The sequence below is a fragment of the Mustela erminea genome, chromosome 9 (assembly GCF_009829155.1).
Source record: "Mustela erminea isolate mMusErm1 chromosome 9, mMusErm1.Pri, whole genome shotgun sequence".
Taxonomy (NCBI): domain Eukaryota; kingdom Metazoa; phylum Chordata; class Mammalia; order Carnivora; family Mustelidae; genus Mustela; species Mustela erminea.
In genome coordinates, this window is record NC_045622.1 from 106479654 (window position 1) to 106504550 (window position 24897).

At 49.3% G+C, this 24897-nt stretch overlaps 1 long non-coding RNA gene across 1 annotated transcript in view; it reads left to right on the forward strand.

The window, feature by feature from the left end:
- The first annotated feature begins 605 nt into the window (after positions 1 to 605).
- Positions 606 to 24897, forward strand: part of LOC116599698 — a 70338-nt gene continuing 46046 nt past the window's right edge. The window contains exon 1 of the long non-coding RNA XR_004289455.1: positions 606 to 731. This is a non-coding gene — a long non-coding RNA (uncharacterized LOC116599698). The remainder of the gene's footprint in view (positions 732 to 24897) is intronic.

A 24897-nucleotide genomic window follows, 5' to 3' on the forward strand; every position in this document is an offset into this window, starting at 1 on the left:
TAAACCCACTACAACCCTGGACAGAAGCTGGCTGTTCTGGACTCCCTGGGAAGAGAGCTCCAAAATAGCATCTTCCAGAAGGATTTCCAAGGGTAACCAATGACACGTGATTTAGCCTCACATTGGGGGGACCTGTGCGGTCTGGGGTGGACTCAGTAGGAGAGGGTTAGCCAGGCTGCTCCAGTCCTGCAGAGGCCTTGGCCGGCTCCTGGGAGCTAACCTCTGGGCCCTCGAAATATCCTGCCCGATAGGGAGTCTTGGTGACCCCGGAGTCTGGTGTGCTCTCGAAGTGGGACTTACGGCGAATGCCTGTTTCTGTTCACCTGGGCCTCTAGCCTCTGCTTCAGCCTGTCTGAGCCTCTGGGGAGGCTAGAGACAGAGCAGTTAAGATCAGTCATGCGAGCGCCCCAGGCCTTCAAGCCTGACTCCCGGTACAACCCTGGGCCCCCAGGCTCGGGGGCCATGCGTGTTATCCCTGAGAGAGCAAACATCGTCCACAGGACTCCAGGGCGAGAGGACAGCTGGAGACCGCCGGGTCTCACCTTGAACCCCACCTGCTGCACCTTTCCCTTTGCTGATTTTAATCTGTATCTTTTTTTTCTGGAATCTGCCATGGTTGTGAGTACGGCAGCTTTTCTGAATCCTCTGAGTCCTTTCGTCAAATCATCGAACCCAAGGGGAGCCCTGCAGACCCCTGACACAGCCTTCCGTTCCTTTTCATCTGCTCATTGGTAAGACCCAGTAGGTCATTGGTCACATCCTCTGGGAAGCCTTCCCCCCTTCTGGGCTGGTTTGATATCCCTCTCTCTGCCCTCACAGCCTCCCCCCTTCTCTCAATCATTCCGTGCAGTTCCCATTTATCTTTTTGTTCCCACCCTTGTGCAACTAATGTCCTCTTGTTGTGTGTGTGTTTTTTTTAAGATATTATTATTTTTTTTTTTTTTAAAGATTTTATTTATTTATTTGACAGAGGGAAATCACAAGTAGATGGAGAGGCAGGCAGAGAGAGAGAGAGGGAAGCAGGCTCTCTGCTGAGCAGGGAGCCCGATGTGGGACTCGATCCCAGGACTCTGAGATCATGACCTGAGCCGAAGGCAGCGGCTTAACCCACTGAGCCACCCAGGCGCCCTAAGATATTATTTATTTACTTGACAGACAGAGATCATAAGGAGGCAGAGAGGCAGGCAGAGAGAGAGAGAGGAGGAAGCAGGCTCCCCGATAAGCAGAGAACCCGATGCGGGGATCGATCCCCGGACCCTGAGATCATGACCTGAGCCAAAGGCTGAGGCTTTAACCCACTGAGCCAACCAGGCGCCCCTTGTGTTTTTACTATCCTTATTAAGCCACTCAAATCCCATCCAGAGTGAGGTGGGCTGGCGCCAGACACGCCGTTCTCTGACCATGGGGTTTGATGGAAGAAATCCGTTGTGCCTGTCCTCAGACTGGTGCGGGTCACGGTTAGCTGTCTGGGCTCCACTCACGCCCTGACCTCTGCAGGCTCCCGCGAGAGAAGGGGACCAGCTGAGCCTTCTCCAGCTGCTGCCTTGGTGTATGTCTCCCCAAAGACGTCTTTTACAGGGACTCATGCTGTGGTTCTGAGGCAAGATTGTCATCTGAGCTTGGTTCACAGGCCTGGCACGCTGGGGACTGGTCAAAAGGGAGCTTTGATCCCATAGGGGTGGGGCTGGGGTGAGGCAAGCGAGGTGTCCCTCCCCTCCGAGGGGCTTCCCCCCTCATGGAGGCCCTCACCTACCTCCTTGCTCAGGCTCTGCCTCTGACGGCTGTGAGAACGTCTCCTTCCTTCTAGGCGGACGCTGGAAGCGAACGGGACTGGCGTGGAATGTTCTGTGTGTCTGAGTTCTTTGCTTCTGAGCACCACCCCGTACGCGCCACTCCATGCCAATCCAGCCATTCATCTGACAAATATTTATTGTGTCCTCTGTGCCGAGCATGGTCCCTCGTGTTGAGAGTCTAGCAGGGAATGGAAAAGGGGAAAATCCTGCCCTCGTGGAGCTTTAATTTCACTGGAGGAAAGTAAAGAGATGGACTGTCTAGTAGGTGAACCCCAGTGAGTGACAGAGGTAAAACGACATTGGGGAAGGTGGTCTGGGGTGCTGGGCGAGGGCTGAGATTTTTAGGAAGGGACTACCAAGGAGAGCCTGAAGACCTGAGGGAAGGGAGGGGTGAGTGGGGCGGGTAGCAGGAGGAGCTTTCCAGGCCAGGAGAGCGGAGAGCTGGGTAGGGAGGCAACTGGCCGGCTGGGGCCTGGGGTGGGGGCAGAGGCAAGCTGTGGCTGAGGAGTAGCAGGGTTGAGGCAGGAAAGGAGCAGGATGCTACCCTGGCCAGGTGGGTCCTGGCAAGGACTTTGACTTTGACTCTGAACACCATGCAGGTCATGGGAGGCTTTAGAGCAGAGGCAGATGTGATCTGCCTTGGCTTAGCCAGGCAAGGATAGAAGCCTGGAGACCCTTAAGGAGGCTCTGGATAGAGGTGACTGTGGCTAGGACCAGGGCAGCGGCAGCGAGGGGTAGTCAGTGACAGATTTTGATGGTAGAGCTGGTGGAGGTTGGTGGGTTTATGTATTAGAGTAGAATTCATATACTGTGAAATTAACCACTTTAAAGCGTACAAACCAGTGGACTTTAGTACATTCACATTGATGGGCAACTGTCACCCAGATCTCTCTAGGTCTGAAACATTTCCATCACCCCAAAGGAGAGCCCCGTATGCAGTAAGCTTTCACTGACCAAGCCCCCGTCCCTCAGACCCCAGCAACGGCTGACCTACTTTCTGCGTCTGTGCATTGACCTGTTCTGGATGTTTTATGTAAATGGAACCAAATGTTGGTTTTTCGGGGTTCTGCTGGACAGACCACGTGGTGTATCCGTTCATCTGGTGATGCACGGGGACTGTTTCCACTCTTGTAAATAGGGTTGCTGTGAACATACATGTACAGGTCTTTGGACATACATGTACATGTCTTTGGTTCTTTTATTATTTTTTTTTCATGTCTTCAGTTCTTTGGGGTGTATGCCCAGGAGTGGAATTGCTGGGTCCTAGGCTAGCTCTACGTTCAACTTTTTGAGGAATTGCCAACATGGTTTTTCATGGTGGCTATATCCTGAGTTCCCAGCAGCAATGTGGGAAGAAGGATCCAACTTCTCCACAACCTTTCCCACCCTGGTTATTGTCTGTTTTTTGTTTTTTAAATGACAGCCACCCACGTGGGTGTAGAGTGGTATCTCATCGTGGTCTTGATCTGCATTTCCCTGATGAGTAATGGTGTTTGAGCATCTTTTCACGTGCTGGGTTGCCCTGGGCTCACCCAGGGCAACAAGAGGCTGGAGCTGTCTATGGATGCGAGGGGGTAGGTGGTGGGAGAGGCACTCAGTCTGACACAGTTTTGGTCCCCTTCGCCAGGTACAGCCATGGACCTGGCAGTTGGCTGTGAGGCATTGACAGTGGACTTGCTAACGTGCCTCTGGGATCCAGGCGACCTTGGACGAGAGCAGTTTCGCTTGCAAGCCTGCCTGGCGAGGGTTTCTGAGCCAATGGGAATGAAAGCGGAGAGGGTGGAGGCCACCCTACCTAGGGGGCTGCGATGGGTTTTGCTCCAAAGGGAAAGAGAGAAATAAGACCGCATTTGAAGGGGGAGAGAGATCCAAGAGTGAGTTTCTGAAGTCCCAGGTAGGAGAATGTAGAGCTGATGGGAATGTCTGAGCTCAGATGCAGGAGGAGGGGAGATTTACTGGAAGGACATGTGTCCTTGACCCTGAGAGGCTCTGCTCTCTGTGGCCTGGAGGGGTGGCTCTGGAAGCAACCAGGACAGAGCCTCTGGGATCAGGAAAGAAGGAGCAGGGCAGGTGTGCTGGGGGTGGTGGCGAGGAAGTTCTCAGAGCCAAAGGCAGAGAGGACAGCGGCCGAGAGGGAGGAGGAAGGGGTGTGTGTGACGCTGTAGCTGGGGAGAGGGGCTGGGCGGAGGGGAGGGTATTCCCTGGGGGTGGTGAGGGTGGGGTGGGGGGGGTGTGTGAGGCCTGCTTGAGGTTGGCCGAGGGATCCAGAGCTGTAAAAGACACACGTGCCTTAAGCAAGCATCGTCTGCACGCATGTGGCCTTGCCCCCGCGAAGCCCATTGTTCACATTTACAGACCGAGCATTTTAACTCCTTGTTAAAGCCCCGTTAACCCATATAGTCTAGTCTCGGCTTTTGTGCTATGGCTGCCAAACTCAGACTTCCTTTCTTTCTTTTTTTAGTTTTTATTTTACTTACAGTAGCGCTAACACACAGTGTTGTATTAGTTTTGGGTGTGCCGTATAGTAATTCACCTGGTCTATACGTCACCAGGGGCTCATCACCACAAGGGTCTTCCTCAGGCCTCATCTCCTGTTGCACCTGCCCCGCCCCCCCTCACTGTAACTGTCAGTTTGTTCTCTGGAGTTAAGTCTATTTCTTTCTTTTTATTTTATTTATTTGACAGAGAGAGAGAGAGAGACAGAGAGACAGACAGAGCACAAACACAAGCGGGTGGAGGGCAGGCAGAGGAAGAAGCAGGCTCCCTGCTGAGCAGAGAGCTGGATGCAGGGCTTGATCCCAGGACTCTGAGACCAGGACCTGAGCCGAAGGCAGAGGCTTTAATGCACTGAGCCACTCAGGCACCCCTAAGAGTCTGTTTCTTGTCTTGTCTTTCTCCCTCTCTCTTCCCACTCCCTTGGCTTGTTTGTTTCGTTTCTTAAATTCCGCACATGAATGAGGTCATACCGCATTTGTTTTTCTCTGACCGACTTACTTCACTCCGCGTACTGCTCTCTAGCTCCATCCATGGCATTGCAAAGCTCAGGGTTTCTGATTTGGTGTTCGTGACTCCCTGGAGTCCTCAGACATATTGTCAAGATTCATGAGTGCTTTACAAGAATTCTTAAATTTAGGGGTTTCGTGTCAATAACATGTCAATAACAACTGAATCACTCCATTCTGCGCCACTGAGATGACCACGTGTGCACATTGCCGGGTAGTTTCATCCTCACCGTGTGAGCATGAACTTGACCAGACATTTCTCTGAGGAAGATTTACAAATAGCTATTGGGCGCATGAGAAGATGCCCAATGTCACTGATCATTAGGAAAATGTAAAACAAAACCACAATTAGATATGAGTTCATACTCATTAGGATGTCTGTTATTAAAAAAATAATAATACCTGTTGGCGAGGACATGGAGAAACTGGACCCCTTGTGCACTGCTGGTGGGGATGTGAAATGGTGCCGCCGCTGTGGAAAATGGTTTTATAGCTCCTCAAAAAACTAAACATAGAATTACCGTATAGGCTTGGAATTCCACTTCCGTTTATAGACCCAAAAGAACTGAAAGCAGGTGTCTCGAAGAGATACGTGTACACCCATGTTTGGCTATTCACAGCAGCCGAAACGTAAGAACAGCCCAAGTGTCCATCAGCAGATAAACAAAATGCGGCATATACATCCAAAGGAATATTAATTTCAGTTTTCAAAAGAAGGAGATTCTGATACCTGCTATAATGCGGATGAAGCTTGAAGGTATTTTCCTAAGTGAAATAGCCCATCACGATAAGACAAATCTATATAATTCCACATACAGGGGGTCCCCAGAGAAGTCAAGGAAGACAGAATGTGGAATGGTGGTCACCAGGGGCTGGGGGAGGGAGAGGGGGGGATACCGTTTCATGGGTACGAAGTTTCCATTTGGGAAGATGAAAAAGTTCTGGAGATGGGTGGTGGGGATGGGAACATACTTCATGCCGTGGAAATGTACACTTCAATGTAGCTAAAATGGTGAATTTTATGTTAGGTATATTTTACCACAATAAAATAAAAAACAAATTTAAAAACCCTAGGAAGGAGTTCATCAGGTCTTCCAAAACTCTGGGGTGGTTCTGGTCTTAGCCAGAGTCTCCTAAGAGAGCATGCTGCCTGACCCCAGGCTCCTCCTCTGGGCTTTGTGCCCACCTGTGGTGCTCAGCCTTGCATCACCTCTTCTGAGGAGGCCTGTGAATCCACTGTACCTCCCTGAAGGGAATGGGATGAGGGAACACTTGGGGGTATTTTCTGCCCCTCCTCAGGTCAAAATCAGCACCAGGAACTACTGTTATGGAGTACCCACTTATGCCTGCTTGAATTCTGACAACAAGCTTGTGACTTGGCAATTTATTAACCTATCTGAGCCTCAGTTTGCTCTCCTGTAAAATGGGCATCTTAATACCAATCCTGCAGAGTAGTTGTGAATTGGGTCAGGGGCATCCATCCTCCCGTTTCTTTCCTGGATCCCACCCCATTGCCTAACATGTCAATTTACCTCAAGTTTGCACCTTTGAATCTGCTGTGGGCTTGGTCACCATATCACCAAACTCGTTAGGCTTAGGTTAAGAAGTTTAATTAGGCTCTGAGGAAGTTAGAAGCCTGTCCTAGGGGTCAGGACCTCAAGCCTCAGAATGTGGACTCATGACGTCTTTTTGGTCCCCAGAGACATTCTTCTGTAGCTATGTGGGAGGTTTCTGTGCTCCAGACTGTGAGGTTGCCAGACAGCAAGGTCTCCCATGTTTCGGGCAGCTGTGGAGTGATTGTGTGACACCGATTCTGAGAGGGACAAGGCTCACTATTCTCTGGACTGCTCAGACTCTACCATGCTGAGCCCTGGGAGGAGTAGTGATGAGCCAGGAAGCATTCTGAGGAGGACAGCCAAGATGAAGAGATCCCAGAATATAGCATCCCATGAGGCACTGGCATAGGAGGACTGTATCAGTCAGCTGTTGCTGGGTTCTACCGCATAACAACCACCAAAACTTAGTGGTTGTAATAACAAAGGTATATTCATGATAATGGTACCAGTTGCTGCGGTTCTGTGCTCCACATCCTCTTTACTCCAGGGTTAGGCTGAAGCATCAGCTAGGAAAGTGCTGTATTGGGTGGGGGGCAGGGGTTGGGGGGGATAGTGTGGTGGTAGAACCATGTAAAGCCTCTGAAACCTCTACTTAGAGTGACGTGTAATCACTTCTGCTCAACCATCATTGGTCAAAGCAAGTCACATGACCACGTCCGTCACTTGTGGGGGTGGGGAGATGGGGTGCTCCCACATGGAGGGCTGGGGGCACAGAGGAGATGCTCAATAACCACTGAATGAATGAATAAATGATTCTCTGATCCCAGAAGGATTTAAGCAAAGCATGGATGCCTATTCGTATTTGTTATCTACTGCTGCATTACAAATTGCTCGCAAAGTTAGGGGCTCCATGCAACAATAAACATTTATTATCTCACGTAGTTTCTGTGGCTCAAGAATTCAGGAGTGACTTCCCTGAATGGTTTAGATATGAAGTTTCTCATTATGTTGTAGCCAAGCTGTTGGCGAGGGCTGAGGTCCTCTGTAGGCTTGACTGGCTAGAGGCTCTGCTCCCAGGATGGGTCACTAACGTCGCTGGGGAACTAGGGCTGACTTTGGTAGGTGGCCTCAGTTCCCCACCATGTAAACTCACCCAGAGGGCTGCTTGCATGTCCTTACATGGTGGCTAGATTCCTCCAGAGTGAGCGATGCAAGAGGGAGCAAGGCAGAAGCCACAAGGCCTCTAATGACCTAGTAGTAGAAGTCATATACCATCATTTCTACAATAGCCTATTGGTTACACAGGACTTCCTGTGCACCATGGGAGGAAATGTGAACACCGAGAGAGGGGATCCCATGGGGCCGTTTACCATAACCTGCCCTCTGGTCCCTAGTCAGTCATGTCCCTCCTACATGGAAATATTCTTACCTCCTCTAGGGTCCCCTAAAGTCTCATATCATAGCTCATAATTTAGAATGTCATTATCTAAATCAGGAACCTATGACATTTCCTGGGTGAGATTCCCCAAGTATTTCTCTCTGGGTACAGTTCCCCGTGGTCTGAAGATGCATGAACTGAAAAGACAGTTATCTGTTCTTCTCACCCACCCGCCCACACAGCGTACAATATTGTGAGAGGCTTAACCATCAGAGACACTCCCCATTCAAAAAAAGGAGGCACAGGGAAGTCCCTGGCCAATAGCAATAGTGAAATATATCAGAATCTTCAATGTTGGGAGTTCTTTCCTTGGGACTTAATGGCTAGGAATAATTCTCCATGGCTCTTGGCTCTGCCCCATGGAATCTTGGTTTTGCCTTCAGAGCCATATTTCCTTTTCCATGAAAGGCAGCTTATGTTACAGTTGATCGATTTTCTCAGCCTTCTTCCTGCCTGTAGAGGTTTGGAAGCCCAAAGACATTTTTTAATTTTGAACTGTCTTTGCCTCTATCAGCTCAAGGGAGCAGTGGTTTTACCAATACAGTTCTCCTAAAGCCTTTATGGATGTCCTGTGAATCTTACTGGGATTGGCTCCATCAGACAAATCTCTTCGAGATAAACCCTTCTCCACTTTGGGATGCTGCTAAGACTACGGAGGAGTGACCCCTCTAAGCTTGCTTAGAAGCCTTATTAAGTGAACGGTCCTCCAAAGCGACTGACCCCTTACATTTTCTGATACTCAATGACAGATTTTACAGTCCCTTCCTCAGCTTCATCTTTAGCCCACATTTTCTGGCTATTTCTCTGGACTGGCTCTTTTCCCAGAAACGGTCTCTTAATTTTACCATCATTTGCCATCTAGAGAGAAGCCAGGGATTTTCAAAACCAGAAAGTTCTCATTCCTTTACATTTCACAGCTACTCCTTCTGGCTCATTTCTCTTCTGTCTCATCTTACTAGAACAGGCAAGAAGAAACTAGGTGGAAACTCCAAAGCTCTGCTTGGAAATCTCGTGGGCCCGATCACCTAGCACATTAAGTACATTTTCTACTTTCTACATTCCCACAGGTGACAATGCTGCTAAACTTTTGGACATCATGTAACAAGAATCCCCTTTCATCCAGTTTCCAATCACATCCTTCTACTTTTCCTTTAAGTCCTTTAAGTACTGACCTTTAAGTCCTCCAAGGCCATCAGGCTCCAGCAAACTGCTGAAGCTCCCGACTGAATATCAGAGTTGCTATGGGTCATGACTCCTTTGTGCCCCCAATTTTCCTACCTTCCTCAGTGCCAACCCATTTCCTACACAGGGCATTTGAATTTGTTTTTTCAGTGTGTACTGTACTTCTTCCAGATAGCCTCATGGCTCGTTCTCTTGCTTAATTCAGATTGCCACTGAAATGCTGCCTCTTTAGAGAGGTTGTGCGTGCTACTCCATCTAAAATAGCGTCCCCGGGATGCCTGCGTGGCTCAGTCGGTTAAGGGTCTGCCTTCAGCTCAGGTCATCATCGCCAGGCCCTGGGATTGAGCCTCACATGGGGCTCCCAGCTCAGTGGGGAGTCTGCTTCTCCTTCTCCCTCTGCCTCTTCCCCTGCTTGTGCTCTCTCTCTCTCAAATGAATTAAAAAAAAACTTAAAAAAAATCATCCTCATTCTTTCTTTCTTTTTTAAAAGATTTTATTTATTTATTTGACAGACAGAGACCACAAGTAGACAGAGAGGCAGGCAGAGAGAGAGAAGGAAGCAGGCTCCCCACCAAGCAGAGAGCCCGATGTGGGGCTTGATCCCAGGACCCTGAGATCATGACCTGAGCCGAAGGCAGAGGCTTAACCCACTGAGCCACCCAGGTGCCCCTCATTCTTTCTTTATAACTTTATCCTGCTTTCTTTTTCTTCGCAGTGCCTTTTTGCCGCCTGATGTTATATTATATGTCATTTGTTTATCATCAGTCACCCCATTAGAGCACAAGCTCAAGTGGAAAGGGAACTTGTCTGTTTTATTCACTGTTAAAACCCTAGCATCTGGAATGGCCCCTGGCAAAAATGGTTGAGTGAATAAATGAAGTGGCCTCTGCAGAGGCACCTAGCATCTCGGTAGATGAGGCTCATACTAGGGCCAGAAGCCAGAGCTCTTAAGGCCAGTCCGAGGGAAAGGGTCATTGAAAGTAACAGGCTACCAGAAAGCATAGCGGGCTCTAGAGCAAGGATGTGAGGGCAGGTCTCAGACTCAAAACACAGCCTGCTCTGCCAGATCTTGCTTTTTATTTTCCCAGAGGAGGTGAAACCCTGTGCGGGTCAGGGGATCTGAGCCTTTTCCGTGGGGTCGGGGGCAAGAGCGTATTTCCTTTTTCAATATAACCCATTGGTGCCCTTGTGTCCACAGTTCAGCCTAAAAAGTGTTTATATACACAAAGAACTCTGAGCGTTTGCCAGAAGGTTAGGATGGACTACAAGCACCAAACTGGGGTTGGACACAGAAGCTGGGGGCCACAGAAAGTGGTGAGAACAGGCTTTTGTACAGAAAGAAGGAGAGTGTGGTAGTGGAAGGGTGAGGGCAGGAGGCGTCAAAGCAGACGGAGCTAGTTAGAGCTCAACTCTGTAAAACGTGCCCTGAGCTGATGAGAAGCTATTTATAGTTTAGGTTTATTTCACTCAGGGTGAATATTCATATACCTCACCGTGGAAATATTAATATGTTTGATTAAAGGGTGCTGCCCCAGGCCTATTGGGGGTGTTACGTAATACCGTTGAATGCATCACATTACCTTTCTACGGTTTGAAGAAGTCTGATTTTTGCAGCACATCTGGCCTCAGGGCTTTTGGAGAAAGACTGGTGGGTCTACAAAAGCATTGATCTCCCAGGGTTCCTGCAGGAGCACAGCAGGAAACAGATACCAAGTGCCAAGTGCAGACACTGCACTTGGGAAACACTGCACCGGGAGCTATCCAGGCTGAGCACTGACAGAGGAAACATGGTCTGTCTCGGGGAGGGTCTGCAAGGTGACTGGCTCCGGAAGGGAGGAGCTGTACCTCCATGAACCGATGTTTTCCTCTGGAAACCAAGGAGAAAGGACCTGCTGTGTTCTTGGAATTGGCAATCACTCCCCAGTTGCAGCCTTAAATCAGTCCTGCTGGATCTCTGCCTTTGAGGGGTTTGGGTAGCGTGAGGTGGTATCTCAGAATCTGGGTACCCTGCCGGCTAGAAGAGAAGCCAATTAGTGTAGATATATGTTTCCATTTCTGTTTATATCTAGTAGTGAAATTGCTGGCTTTTATGGTAACTCTATGTTTAACCTTTTGAGGAACTGCCAGACTCTTTCTTGAAGTAGCTGTACATTTTACATAATGACCAAAGGTGTTGAGTATCTTTTTATGCATTTGTTGGCCATTTGTATTTCTTCTTTGAAGAAATGTATGTTGAGACCCTTTGCCCATTTTTCAATAGGGTTATTTGTCTTTTTATGATTAAGTTTAAGAGTTTATAGATTCTGGGACCCTGGGTGGCTCAGTCATTAATCATCTGCCTTTGGCTCAGGTCATGATCCCAGGGTCCTGGGATCGAACCCTGCATTGGGCTCCCTGTTCAGTGGGGAGCCTGCTTCTCCCTCTGCCTCTGCCTGTGGCTCCCCCTGCTTATGCACTCTATCTCTGTCAAATAAATGAACAAAATATTAAAAAAAAAAACACATAGGAGTCTATAGATTTTGGATACCAACCCTTTATGAGATAGATGATCTACAAACATTTTCTCCCAGTAAGTGGGTTGTGTTTTTACTTGCTTTTTTTTTTTTTAAGATTTTATTTATTTATCAGAGAGAGAGGGGGAGAGAGCGAGCACAGGCAGACAGAATGGCAGGCAGAGGCAGAGGGAGAAGCAGGCTCCCTGCTGAGCAAGGAGCCCGATGTGGGACTCGATCCCAGGACGCTGGGATCATGACCTGAGCCGAAGGCAGCTGCTTAACCAACTGAGCCACCCAGGCGTCCCTTTACTTGCTTTTTTTTTTTTTTTTTTTTTTTTTAATATTTTATTTATTTATTTATTTGTCAGAGAGAGAGGGAGAGAGAGTGAGCACAGGCAGACAGAATGGCAGACAGAGGCAGAGGGAGAAGCAGGCTCCCTGCCAAGCAAGGAGCCCGATGTGGGACTCGATCCCAGGACGCTGGGATCATGACCTGAGCCAAAGGCAGCGGCTCAACCCACTGAGCCACCCAGGCGTCCCGACCTTTACTTGCTTTTTTAAAAAAAGATTTTATTTATTTATTTGACAGAGAGAGAGAGTGAGAGAGAGAGAGAGCAGGAGTAGGCAGAGCAGCAGGCAGACAGGGAGAAGCAGAATTCCCGCCAAGCAGGGAGCCCCATGTGGGGCTTGATCTCAGGACACTGGGATCATGACCTGAGCCAAAGGCAGCTGCTTAACTGACTGAGCCACCCAGGCGTCCCATCTTTTTACTTGCTTGATGGAGTCCTTTGAAGCACAGAAGTTTTTAATGTATTGATGTCTAATGAATCCATTTTTTTCTTTTATTTCTTGTACTTTTGAGTTGTATCTATGAAATCATTGCCTAATCCAAGGTCATGAAGATTTATGCCTGTGTTTTCTTCTAAGAGTTTAATAACTAGCTCTTATGTTTAGGTCTTTGATCCATTTTGAGTAAACTTTTGTATATGGTGTGAGGTAGGGGCCCAACTTATTTCTTTTGCATGTGGATATCCAGTTGGCCCAGCACCCTTTGTTGAAAAGGCTATTTTCCCCCCATCAAATGATATTGGCACGCTCCTTGAAAATCAATTGACCACAAGTGTGGGAATTTATTTCTGGATTGTCAATTCTATTCTATAGATCTGTCTGTCTAACCTTATGCCAGCACCACGCCGTCTTGATTAATGCTGCTTTGTAGTAAGTGTTGAAATTGGGAAGTCAAGTCCTCCAGCTTCTTTCTTCTCTTTAAAGATTATTTTGGCTATTCTGGGTCTTTTGATTTTCCATAGGAATTTTAGAGTAATCTTATCAATTTTTGCAAATATGCCTGCTGGGATTTTGAAAGAGACTGTATTGAATCTATAGATCAGTTTGGGGAGTACAGCTGTCTTAACAACGTTAAGTTTTAGATGGATGTCTTTTCATTTTATGTCTTCTTTGATTTCTTTCAACAACATTTTGTAGTTTTCCAAGGATAAATTTTGTACTGCCATTGTTAAATTTATGATGAAGTATTTTATTTTGTTTGATGCTATTGTAAATGGAATTGTTCTTAAATTCCTTTTTTTATTATTCATTGCAAATATACAGAAATACTATGCATTTTTACATATGACCCTGTAGCCTACAACCTTGCTGAACTCATTTATTAATTCTAATAGTCTTTTTTAGAAAATATTTTATTTATTTGGGAGGGAGAGAGAGAGTTTGTGAACACTAGGGAGAGAAAACAAGCACGAATGGGGGGTAGAGGGAAAGGGAGAAGCAGACGCCTCACTGAGTAGGGAGCCTGATTGGGACTTGATCACTGAGATCATGACCTGAGCCAAAGGCAGATGCTTAACTGATTGAGCCATGCAGGTGCTCCCCTTATAGTTTTTATTAGTGGATTTCATAAGTTTCTTCATATATAAGATCATATCATCCTTAAATTCCTTCCTCCCTTCCTTCCTTTCTTTCTTCTTTTCTCTCTCTCTCTCCCTCCCTTTCTTCCTCTCTTTCTTTCTTTCTCTTTTTAGTATAGGTGTCTTTTATTTTGTTTTCTTGCCTAATCACCCAAGCTAGAACTCCAGTGCAACATTCAATAGGAGTGGTAAGAGCAGACATCGTCGTCTTGTTCCTGATCTTAGAGGGGGAAGCAACTATTCTTTTTCAACTGACATTGGTGTTAGCTGTGGGATTTTCATTGATAGCCTTTGTTAAGTGTAGAGAACCTCCTTTTATTCTTTGTGTGTTGGATGTTTTTGTTATGAGGGGATATTGAATTTTGTCAATGACTCGTTCTGCATCTCTGTAAGTGATCATATGGTTTTTACCCTCCATTCTACTGATAAGGTGCATTACATTAATTGATTTTCAGATGTTAAAACAACTTTGCATTCCTGGGCTGTGAGATTCATATGAGAGACACGTGATCATGGTGCAAAACCCTTTTTATGTGTTGCTGGATTTGGTTTGTTATTTTTTTGTCAAGGGTTTTTGTGTTTGTATTTATAGGAGACATTGGTCTGTTGTTTTCTTGTGATGTTTTTGTATAGTTTTGGTATCAAGGTAATACAGGCCAGAAAGAATTTGTAAGTGTTTCCCCCTCTCCTATGTTTTGGAAGAATTGGCTTTAATTCTTTAAATGTTTGGTGAAATTCACCAATGGAGCCAACTGGACTTGGACTTTTCTTTGAGGATAGTTTTTTGACGCTAACTCAATCTCTTTACTTGTTATAGGTGTATTTAGATTTTCTACTTCTAGAGTTGGTTTTGTAGTTTGTATCTCTCTAGGAATTTTTTCATGCCACCTGAGTTATATAGTTTGTTGATGTACCATTTATATTTATTTTTAAAAAATAATTTCCCTATTTTAGTTATTTTATTTTTTTATTACATAGGATCTACACCAACTTGGGGCTTGAACTCATGACCCTGTGATCAAGAGTTGCAAGCTCCACTGACTGAGCCAGCTAGGTGCCCTCACCTGTACTCATTTTTAAGAGTGATCTATGGTCTCTGACTGCTGATGGCTTCTTCTTGAAACTCTTTCCTTTTGGTTTTCATGACCCACTCTCTTAATAGCCGTGTGAGTTGGGACAAGCCATTCAGCCTCACTAGAATGGGGATGATCATAGGGCCTCCCCCACTGAGTTCCTGTGAGGATAGATAAGATGGCACGTGGGAAGCATGAATACCTGGTGATTTTTCTCCTTCCTCTTTCCTTGTCTTCTTTCCATTCTCTGACCACCCATTCTCAGTCTTAGCAGGCATAGTTTTCAGCAGTGGTTCTCCACTGGGGGTGGTTTTGCCCACCAGGGGAGAGTTGGCCATATCTAGAGACGTTTTTGATTGTTATACCTGGGGGGATATTACTGGCAGCTGCTGGGTAGAGAGCAGGGATGCTGTTAAGTGTCCTTTACTGCACAGGACAGCACCCAGCAGCAAAGAATTATCTGGCCCCAAATAATGCCAATAGTGCTGAGGTTTCTATGGAAACAGCTCTCCACGATTATTGCAAAAAGAGTTGAAAATACAGATAAGCCAAAAAAAAAAAATACCCCACCACAACCCAAAAAGAATAATTCCCCTATAATTCTGCCACATTGAAAGAACTTCCATTAGGAAAGAATATATATATTTTTTAAAAAATAAGAACGTTGGTAGGAGAAAAATATTCTGACTCTTTTGAATTTTTCCCAGTTATACTGTCTACCTAATTGTGTGACATAATGTGTTTAGTGACACGTGGCCAGCCTGGGGATGTGCCCTCCCATCCTTCCTGATAAGAGGGGCAGGGAAATGGCCGGTATCCATGGGTGGTCCTTGGAGGGTGAAGGTAGGGAAGAATGTTTCTCTGCAGGTGGTACTTACAAAAAACTCATTCTCTGGGTGGCCTGATGTCTTTCAATGGACTTCGTGTGTGTCTGAGTGTGTGTGTGTGTGTGTGTGTGCCAGAGGGTTCCCACAAGTATGTTCTCATGTCATCATTCGGCCAGAAGGTAGACTTTATGACCTCCGCTCATTATGGGAAAGAACAAAACTTGAGTGAACTTCAGTATATTCCTTTGGGTTGAATTCTTGGGTTATGTAATGGTTCCAAAGGGTTTTCCTGGGGCAGACGGCTTCCTTGCCTGGACATGTGACTTTCCTCGGGGCCAACACACATCACTCATCCCCTCGGTGCTGTCACACCTTGAACCACGTGTCTCCTTGACAAAGCTCCATGTCTCATGTGCTCAGGTGAGACCAGGGGTTCAGAGGACAGCTCCCCAGGGAGATTCTGGGATGGCCTGGGTTGTCCCTGAAAAGGTGGGATGCTGAAATTCAGGCCTGCCTGTGAAACATCAGCCCCATGGGCCACTGCTGTTCATTGCTGTATGTCAAACAGCCCATCAGCCTTGACCCGGTGAGCAGGTGAGCAGGTGAGCAGGTGAGCAGGAGCAGGTGAGCTCAGTATTTTACTCCCTGCCCTTTGGCACTTTGCAGGATCTCGGAGGTTGGTGTCCAGCATCAAGCCCCACTCTGGCTCACCAATGAGGTCCAGAGAAGCAGGGACTATCCCAGCGGTGCCTGTCTGGGGCTGAGACCGGGGCTTCTGACCCCCAGGCCAGCAATCTTCCCTCCATTCCCTCCCAGGAGAGCTGGGTCAGCCCACCCAAACCCCACGGGACCATCTATTCAGGCCTTGGGGCTCCCAGATATTGATTGGAGAACCATGACCTTGAAATTAGCAGGGAATTTCAAAAACAGGCAGGTTCCAAACCTAGGGAAGAGACATCTCTTTGGGGGGAGAATGGGTCAGGAGGGGCCAGTGCTGATTTAAGCCTCTCTTTTTCCAGAGAAGCAGCATCACATCATCCTGCCGGAAGAAGGTCTGGCTCTGGCCAATGAGTCCTCACTGAGTCTCTTTGTCTCTCTCTCTCCCTTGCATGTTGCGGGCGATGTGCACACGTGGGCTTGTACGTGCCATGTATCTGACCTTCTTTTCTCTGTCTGCTTCAAACCTTCCCTGATGCAGTGAGTGGTCTTTGGGATCTGTTTGGTGCCGATGTCACCCCCACCCCCAATCAAAAGGGCCGCGATGCTGGGGATGGGCGATCCTGAGGTGGGGGCCCGCTGTTCTTCAGGAGCGAAAACCTGCTGTCTCGCTGAGCAGAGCCCCCACTTAACAACAGGAGGGGTGGGAGGCGGCTGTGTAGAAACTCGGCCTCTGGCTCTGTGAAAGGTGACTTTGAAAGGCTGCATTTGTTCTTGGCGAGCTCTGGGCAGTGGAGCTCTGCTGTGATGGATGGTTCCAGCGCGAGGCTGCCCAGCCAGGAGCGGTGGGGGATAAAGGCTCCTTCTCAATGGCTCCCCTCAAAAAATTTTCCTTTTTATTATGAACTATTTCCAACATAAACACAAGTGGAAAGAATAGTATCAGAAAGGCCCAGGTGCCCCTCACCCACCTAGTTTTGATAATTAGTGAAGCTTTGACACATTTGCTTCATCTATTCTGCTCTTTTTTCTCTTTCTATTGAAGTATTTAAAATAAAATCTTGATCATAATATGCTTCGCTTCTAAGTATTTCTCTGAGCACACACACACGGGCACACACTCCACACTCCCCATTTTCTTATATAAGCACAAAGCCGTGATCACACCTAACAAAATAAATAATAACCCATTGGGTTATTACTATATTATTGGGTTATATATATAAAACATTGGGTATATAACATTGGGTTATTATTATTATATTAGGTCCCTACTGGGACCTAATATCCAGTCCATAATCAAATGTCCCTGTTTGCCTCAAAAGTGTCTTTTTATTCTGTGGTTGGTTTGCTGGAACCTGGATCCAGAAAAGGTGTACACATGGGGTTTTGTCTTTAGGTTGGTCTCCTAAAGAGCTCCCAAATTAGAGCTGATCCCCTTCATTCTCTTTTTTGATTTAATGCTCTTGACCCATTGTAGACCCTGAGTCCTTTTCCCCCAGGATTGCTGCACATTCTGGACTCCTCTGTTTGCCCCCTCATAGTATTGCCTACCTCTTTCCCCCATGCTTCCCGGAAATAAAATTTAGCATCAGAGGCTCAATTAGAGTGATGTTAATTTTTTTTTAAAAAGATTTTATTTATTTATTTGACAGAGAGATCACAAGTAGACAGGCAGGCAGAGATGGGGGGGGAAGCAGGCTCCCCGCTGAGCAGAGAGCCCAATGTGGGGTTCGATCCCAGGACCCTGAGATCACGACCCAAGCCGAAGGCAGAGGCTTAACCCACTGAGCCACCCGGGCGCCCCTAATTTTTTTTTTTTTTTTTTTTAACAAGAACACTCCATGGATGACGATGGCCCTGGGCTTCCCACTGCACCATATCAGGAGGCACACACAGTCAGTTTGCTGAACTTTTGGTGGCACTAAAAATGATCTGTGGGTTCCAATGGTGACAGACTGCCCCCTCCCTGGTACGGTTCCTCATTTGGTAGCTAGTCTCCACAGATGTTCTTCCAATGAACCATGCTTTCCTGTATTTGCTCTCTCATGCCGCCCATGGCCCCTTGAATCTGGCTGGCTCTAGGGCTCGCTTTCTGCCCTAGAATGTGGCACAAGAACTCTGTGATTTCAGAGGCCGAGCCCCAAGAAACCTATAGTTTCCCTGTTTGTCTTTCAGAAGAGTCACTCTGGGGGAAGCCAGCTGCCATGCTGTGAGGAAGCCCATGCCAGCCTTGTGGAGAGGCCACATGGCCAGAGAGAGGCCCTGGCTGTCCCCATTCTTCTAGACATCCTGAGGCATGGGACACAGGAATGATGGAGGAGATAAGGCTCGGATGGCTGCAGCCCCAGCCTCTGCTAGACCTCAGCTGTCTGAGAGGCCCCTGTGAGACGAGCTCATTGACAAGGGGACATCCTGTGACACTGTTGGCCACGATGCTTTGGCGTGGCTTGCTATTGATCAAACATCCATCGGCTTTCCCTCTAAATGTTTCAACTGATGGGGATCGTTGCTGGAACCAATTATTTGATTAAAAGTTACAGAATGGCGCTGACATAACTCTATCCCTCTTCCCACATTCGTTTGCGGGAATTCTTTCCATCAGCAGCTAGGCATCCTTGGTGATCCTGACGTACGGACCCTACATAAAGGACAGGGAAGTCGTGGGGTTCTTTCCTGTCCATTGGTGGCCCCCTCCTGCAGCAGTGAACTGGCCCTTCTTGGTTGTGAGGCCCAGATCAAGGCAGGAGAGACAAGAAGCCTGAGGAAGGTGAGCTGGGGACTTGGTTTCCAAGGAAACCACAAGGTAATCATCAGGTCCTCTGAGGATCATTTTTTCTTTGTCCTGCTAAAAGCCAGATGCTGTCACCTTCTAAGCCAGCTCAGACGCTTGAGCAGGCACCAAAATGGTTCCCCGGGGGAGGAGACAAGTGGCTTAGAAAGCTTACAGGGGTGGGTGCTCCCTCCCCTGGGTCCCGGCTTCCTTTCAGGAGGACTTCCCCCACTCTCAGACATGTACCCTTACCCTCTGATCTCCTTAGGTCACGAGTAGAGTCTAGTTTGGGGATACACAGAAAGCTGCCTTTCCTGGAGTCCCAAGGGACAGGGTGTCTTTGCTCAGAGTCTGCCCTGGTCTTCATCTGTGAGGATTTGAGACTGAGGGCTCTGCTTGGCCCTGGGGGGAGTGGGGTGGGGGGGGGAAGTAACGGGGGGAGGGATGGCAGACCTCAGCTTTGAATCCTCCGGAATGAAAATGAGCAATGACCCTACGTCCAGGGCTCAGATGCAGTGATCTGAGGAGGCCTTCGGCAGGTGCTTCCCTGGGCTGTCAGGAACCACCCTCTATCGAGCACACACGTGCCAGACACGACGCCGGGTGGGCTTAGAGCCGCAGGCACAGAATCTCGCAGATCCTGACAAGAACTCGCGAGTGGGTGTTGTCTTCACCCACCGCAAAGCTGGGTCACTGGCCCCAGGTCGCCCAAAGCGCCCCCCTGCTGTCTACCTGTAGAAATGGCCCCAGATGGTCTGTCCCAGCCAAGGTCCCCTCCTAGGGGAGATGTTCTGGTGACAGGTTCATTCTTCACCACTATGTGCATCTCTGACTGGTTCATGTGACCCATCATGTGTAGAAAGGATCCACTCGTGTTGTGCCCCAGGGCGGAGCCCGAGTTCTTGCCGTGGCTCTGACGATCCTAAGCGTGTGGAGGCTGGTGGGGTGAGGGCACTGGGTTCCGACTGCTGGGCACATGTCCTGACCGCGTGTTCACATAAATAACGTCTGGTGGTGGAGCCGGGCCTGAATCTTTGACATTTTCCTTGGTGCAAGAGAGACTTCATTTGTTCTAGAATAGTATCCAACAGCATTAGGTGCAATGGATCCATGGAGGAAACACCCCTAAACACAACGTCCCCCCCCAGAAAAGAATGGCAGAACACACAAGCATTTAAGTGGTGTTGCTTGAGCAGACCAAGCTCCGGTGGATGAGGGAGGGAACATCACCGTCCATACCGACTATGCCATCCCAGCTCTTTGATTATGGGGGCAGCGGTCCTGTGTGGCCCAGGGAAGTTCCTAGGGGCTGGGGCATCTCCACCCACTGTGGACACGGGGATCCTGGACCTGTTGAGGGCTGTCTTCCCTTGGATTGACTATGCTGGCTTCTTGGAGGGTCTTTTTAAAAAATATTTTACTTATTTATTTGACAGATGGAGATCACAAGTAGGCAGAGAAGCAGGTGGAGAGAGAGGAGGAAGCAGGCTCCCTGCTGAGCAGAGAGTCCGATGCGGGGTTTGATCCCAGGACCCTGAGATCAAGACCTGAGCCGAAGGCAGAGGCTTTAACCCACTGAGCCACTCAGGCACCCCACTTGGAGAGTCTTGCTGCTTCCACAATCTTCCCGATCCTATCCCCCATTACAAACCAAAGACAAATGTCTTCTGGTGTCTGGAAATCTGCCCCTTCATAGATGTTCCTCTTCTGGGAAGCATGACCCCGAGAGTGGCCTGGCAGTGTGGGCACAGCGTGCTTAGGAGACATTTTCACTTTTCTTTATACCTCTGCAAATTGGCCCTTCTCGGGAGGGGCTGGGGGCCTGGGAGCTCCATGGGTGTTGCTGGTGGGGGCGGCCCTGGGTGGGCGAGGGGCTTCTGAAGGTGGGGTGAGGAGACCCGAGGTGTGATGCAGTACCCCAGGTATGGACTTCTTGAGGCTGGAGACAGCGCAGCCTGGGAATTATGGGCTCAGGCAAGGGCCTGCTCTGTGTCCGACTTTGGGCGAGCTGCCTCTGTGAGTCTCACTTTGTCACCTGTAAAATGGGCACAGTGATCCCTCCCTCAGAGGATAGGGTGTGTGCGGTAATGGGGAAGGATCGTATCTTACAAACTTACGTGGGTGTCAATCCTGACAGGGTTTTATTCACATTTAGGGAAGTCTGACTCCGGGAGGAGCTTGAAGCCAGGACCAGCCATCTGTGGCTCCTCTTCAAACCTCCCACAAAAATTCTGCACAGTTCACAGCTTTGGGGACAGTCTCTGGTCTACACAGTTACCATGGAGGTGCCCTTTGCCATGCCCTGTGGTCTCCTGGAGTCCTGGGGTTTCTGTGGCCCCTTAGGACCAGGATCCATTCTCTCGAGGACACACACTGTCCCCTTCTTTGGGCTCTCCGAGTCAGGGGCTCTGGGAGCTCAATCCCCAGATCACTGGGAGGCATGGCCCCTCTGAGACGTGCAGCATCATCTCCCCGCATGCCTGGGTTTTGACAGAAAGATACCATCTGGGGGGACTTCAGCTTCGACTCTATCACTGTGGCCTCCCAGAGGTAAGAAGAGCTAATGCCTGGCTTCCCTGCAGGACTTGGAGCAGAAACACAGGAGAACAAACCCCAGCAGACCTTCAACTGACAGCCCTGCCCTCGAGGGGTGCTGTGGGAGCTACCGTCTTCTTCCTGGGCTCTCCCTGTCCCCAGCCCCTTGCGGGTCACACCACCACCAGGGCACGAACCAGAACAGCTCTGGGGGCTCTGGGCTGAGATATTTCATCTCATGCCCCCCAATAAACTGACAGAGGGACCATTCTCACACCCACTTCCCAGGTGAGAAAGCTGAGGCTCAGGGAACCTTGTCCGTTCAAGGTCACACATCTTGTTTGTTCAGTTGAGCCACAGTCTACATTCCGGTCCCGGAACCTCTTCTTCTCTCCCCGTCCTCTGACCGACAAGGAAACCACAGCCTTGCTGATTTAGACCTTAAATTACAGGGGCCCCTAGGTGGCTCAGTCCATTGGGCGTCTGCCTTCAGCTCAGGTCCTGATCCTGGAGCACGAGGCTCAAGCCCTGCGTCGGGCTCCTTGCTCAGCGGGGGAATCTGCTTCTCCCTCTGCCTCTGCGGCTGCTGCTCTCTCTCTCAAATAAATAAATAAAAATCTTTAAAAAAAAGAGAAAATCATAAGGAAGAGAAAACACATCTTCAGTACTGTGCTGTATTTATTGAAAATATGTCAGTGTTGGTGGACCCGCCTTGTTCAGACCTGTGTTGCCAAGGGCCCCCGTATGCCCTTAGGCTGGTGGTTCGCCAACTGGACGGCGCATTAGCATCCCCTGGAAGCCTTGTGAAAAGCCGAGATCTCCTGGGCCCTCCCCCAGAGTGTTTGACTCAGTAGATGGAGGGAGGCAGGCATTTCTATTTCTAATGAGTTCCCAGGGGACGCTGGTGCTGCTCAGCCGGGGACCCCACTCTGGGACGCTGCTCTGGAGAACGGTCTTTTGACCTCCAAGCTGTTGACATAGGGAGGTCGTTCTCTGTTGCGGGGCCCGCCCCGTGCCCTATAGGGTGGCTAGCAGCACCTCTGCGCTCTTCCCACTTGATGCCCGTGGAACCTTCCAGGTCTAGGTCTCCAGACATTGCTGAATGACCCCTGGGGGGGGGGGCAGAACTGCCCCTGGTGAGGACCCCTGCTCTATCCTTATTTCCTGGGTCCATTTACATTCGCCCAGAGAGACGCCCTGTCACACACGCACACAGGCACACACACCTTCCCTTTCCCTCAAGAATAATGGCACTCTACAAATACAGTTTTATAACTCACTCATTTTCACCTCACAATGCATTGCCAATTAACTCACCAATTAGCTCTCTGGCAGCCGGAGAGGCAGGTTTCTGCGCAGGTGATGCGGGAAGCTTCGCTCTGAGCTCCAGACATGGCTCTGGGCCAGGAAGCCCGTGGCAAAGGGAAGCCTTTCAGATCCTCTGTCTTGGCCAGGAGCAGGTGCTGAAACCTCCAACTTCGGGGACCGGGTCAGCATCTTACATAGTTGTCTGTCTGGCTTCCCAAAGCCCTGGCTGTAGCTTGTCAGAAAAATGGGCCACCTGACCACAGGGTCGTGAACCGCGACAGAGGGGAGGGTCAGGGATACTGGCTTTGCCCCTGCTTCCCACCCTCAGGGGGCTTCAGAGAGGGACCACGAGACCCAGAGCTTGCAGGCTGGGAGTGAGGGATCCTGGCTGCTCCCCTTTTGCCTGGAAAGGTCCCGGCTGTATTTGCAATGGGCCGTGGTGGCTGCTGAGGACCCCCGGGCAGCCAGGCTGCCGGGCACAAAGGCCTGATGACCGGGTCCTTGTAAGGGATGTCGGCTTTGGCTGCCTCCAGTTCCCCCAAAGGTCCTTCTGTCATGACTTCACTGTCCCTCAGACTGCCCATCACCATCCCAGCCGCCTCTGGAAGCTTCGAGATGCCAGCTGGGCTGGAATGTTGGAAAGAGGACACTGGCAAGATGGGAGGTATCCGTCAAGGCTGCCTCTCCCAGCACGGGTGCCTCCCTGCTCCCTGCACCTGCCACGCAGCTGACAGATGGTTTGGATGTAGCTGACCTTGCCCCGGCTCCCAGGGGGAGAGGAGGTGAGCTCCGATAGGTCTAAACCCATCCATGTGATCCCATCTTCCCTTCCGTGGGGATTTCACCTGCTCTGGAGAAGGATGCTACCCTACTCCCAGCAGGGTGCTGGAGCCGGTTAGAACTGGCCCGTGAGAACCTACCATGCCCATTGCTTTCTAACCGTGTTGTCAAGCTGGTAGCTTGAAGTCAGCATGTGGGGTCTTTGCACCACAGAAATTGGCTAAGCCTACAAATAAGGGTCCCTCCGACCCCAAGCTAGCTTACCAGCACACCAGTGACCCTCTCCCACTAATTGTGATCAAGGGGGAATGCTTGGGTGGCTGAGTCGGTTGAGCCTCTGCCTTTGGCTCAGGTCGTGATCCGGGGGTCCTGGGATTGAGTCCCGCATTGGGCTTCCTTTGTTTGTGCTCGCTCCCTCTGACAAATAAATAAAAACTTAAAAAAAAAAAAAAGACTAATTGTGATCAAGGAACCAGGCAGCCCAGCTGCCGTCCTATGACCGTGGGAGGGGCTGATGGCAGGACGGAGCTAATGCTTCAGAAGACAGGGCAGAGACATAGAAAGAGCATAGTTTCTGGTGACATTGCCTGATCATGCCTCATCTCCAGACTTTTGGGTGATATTTCCCCCATTTTCTTGAGAGTACCCCAAATGATATAGCTTGGGAGCTGGGGTGCGATATTCCCAGGTCGGGACCTTCAGTCCCCTGGTCTCTGTGGAGCAAGTAGGGCTCATTTCTCAGTCAAGGGCAAAATTCCTCAGTCGGTGGTTGCTGGCTGGTTGTTCCCCCTTCTCTTGCCTCTTGAGGGGACTTCTGTCCTTTGAGACAAACTTTGTTTTTGCAAGGTCAGTTCTTGGGCTCCTCGATGCAGAGCTGGGAGGGAACAAGAGAGCCAAGGAGAGAGTGGGAGCTGCCTCACTTCACTTGAGGGATTTGGGGTAGGCTGGAGTGGACAGTCAAGGGAGGGGAGAGTCTTGTCTTACCTCCCCTGATGTCCCTGCCTCCAGAGGCGCTCAGAGATCTGGGGCAGAGGTGGGATTGGATGAGTCTGAGCAGCATTTTGGCTCATTCTCCTGGGATGTGCCCAGAAAAGAAATGATGGACCAGGTATTTAGGGAACAATGATTCCACAGCTATGGAAACCAAAGTAGGTTTTTTTTTTCTTTCTTTCTGGGAAATCTCCCAACCCTATTCATGGACTTCAGTATCTTTTGTACCAAAAAAATGTGGAGCAAAGCAGAATGTAGTGGCCTGGAGAAAAATGGAGGCAACAACCCAGTTTAGGAAGAGTTCTGGGAGGGGTGCAGAACCTGTGCTTTGTCCTGTATCTCTGGGCATTACACAAATAACGCCGTGGGCGTTGGAAGCTCGTCCACACAGACTCCAGGCCCTTGGCTCCGAGCCCTCAGGAGCTCCTTCTCGTCTTTAAAAAAAAGAAAAAAATCCCTTTGCATCTTGGCTTCTGCCTTATTGTGCTGCAGGAGGCATGGCCCCCTGCTGCCTGTGCAGGGGTGCGGGGTGACCAGTCTTTCCTGGTTTTCTTCCTTAGTTG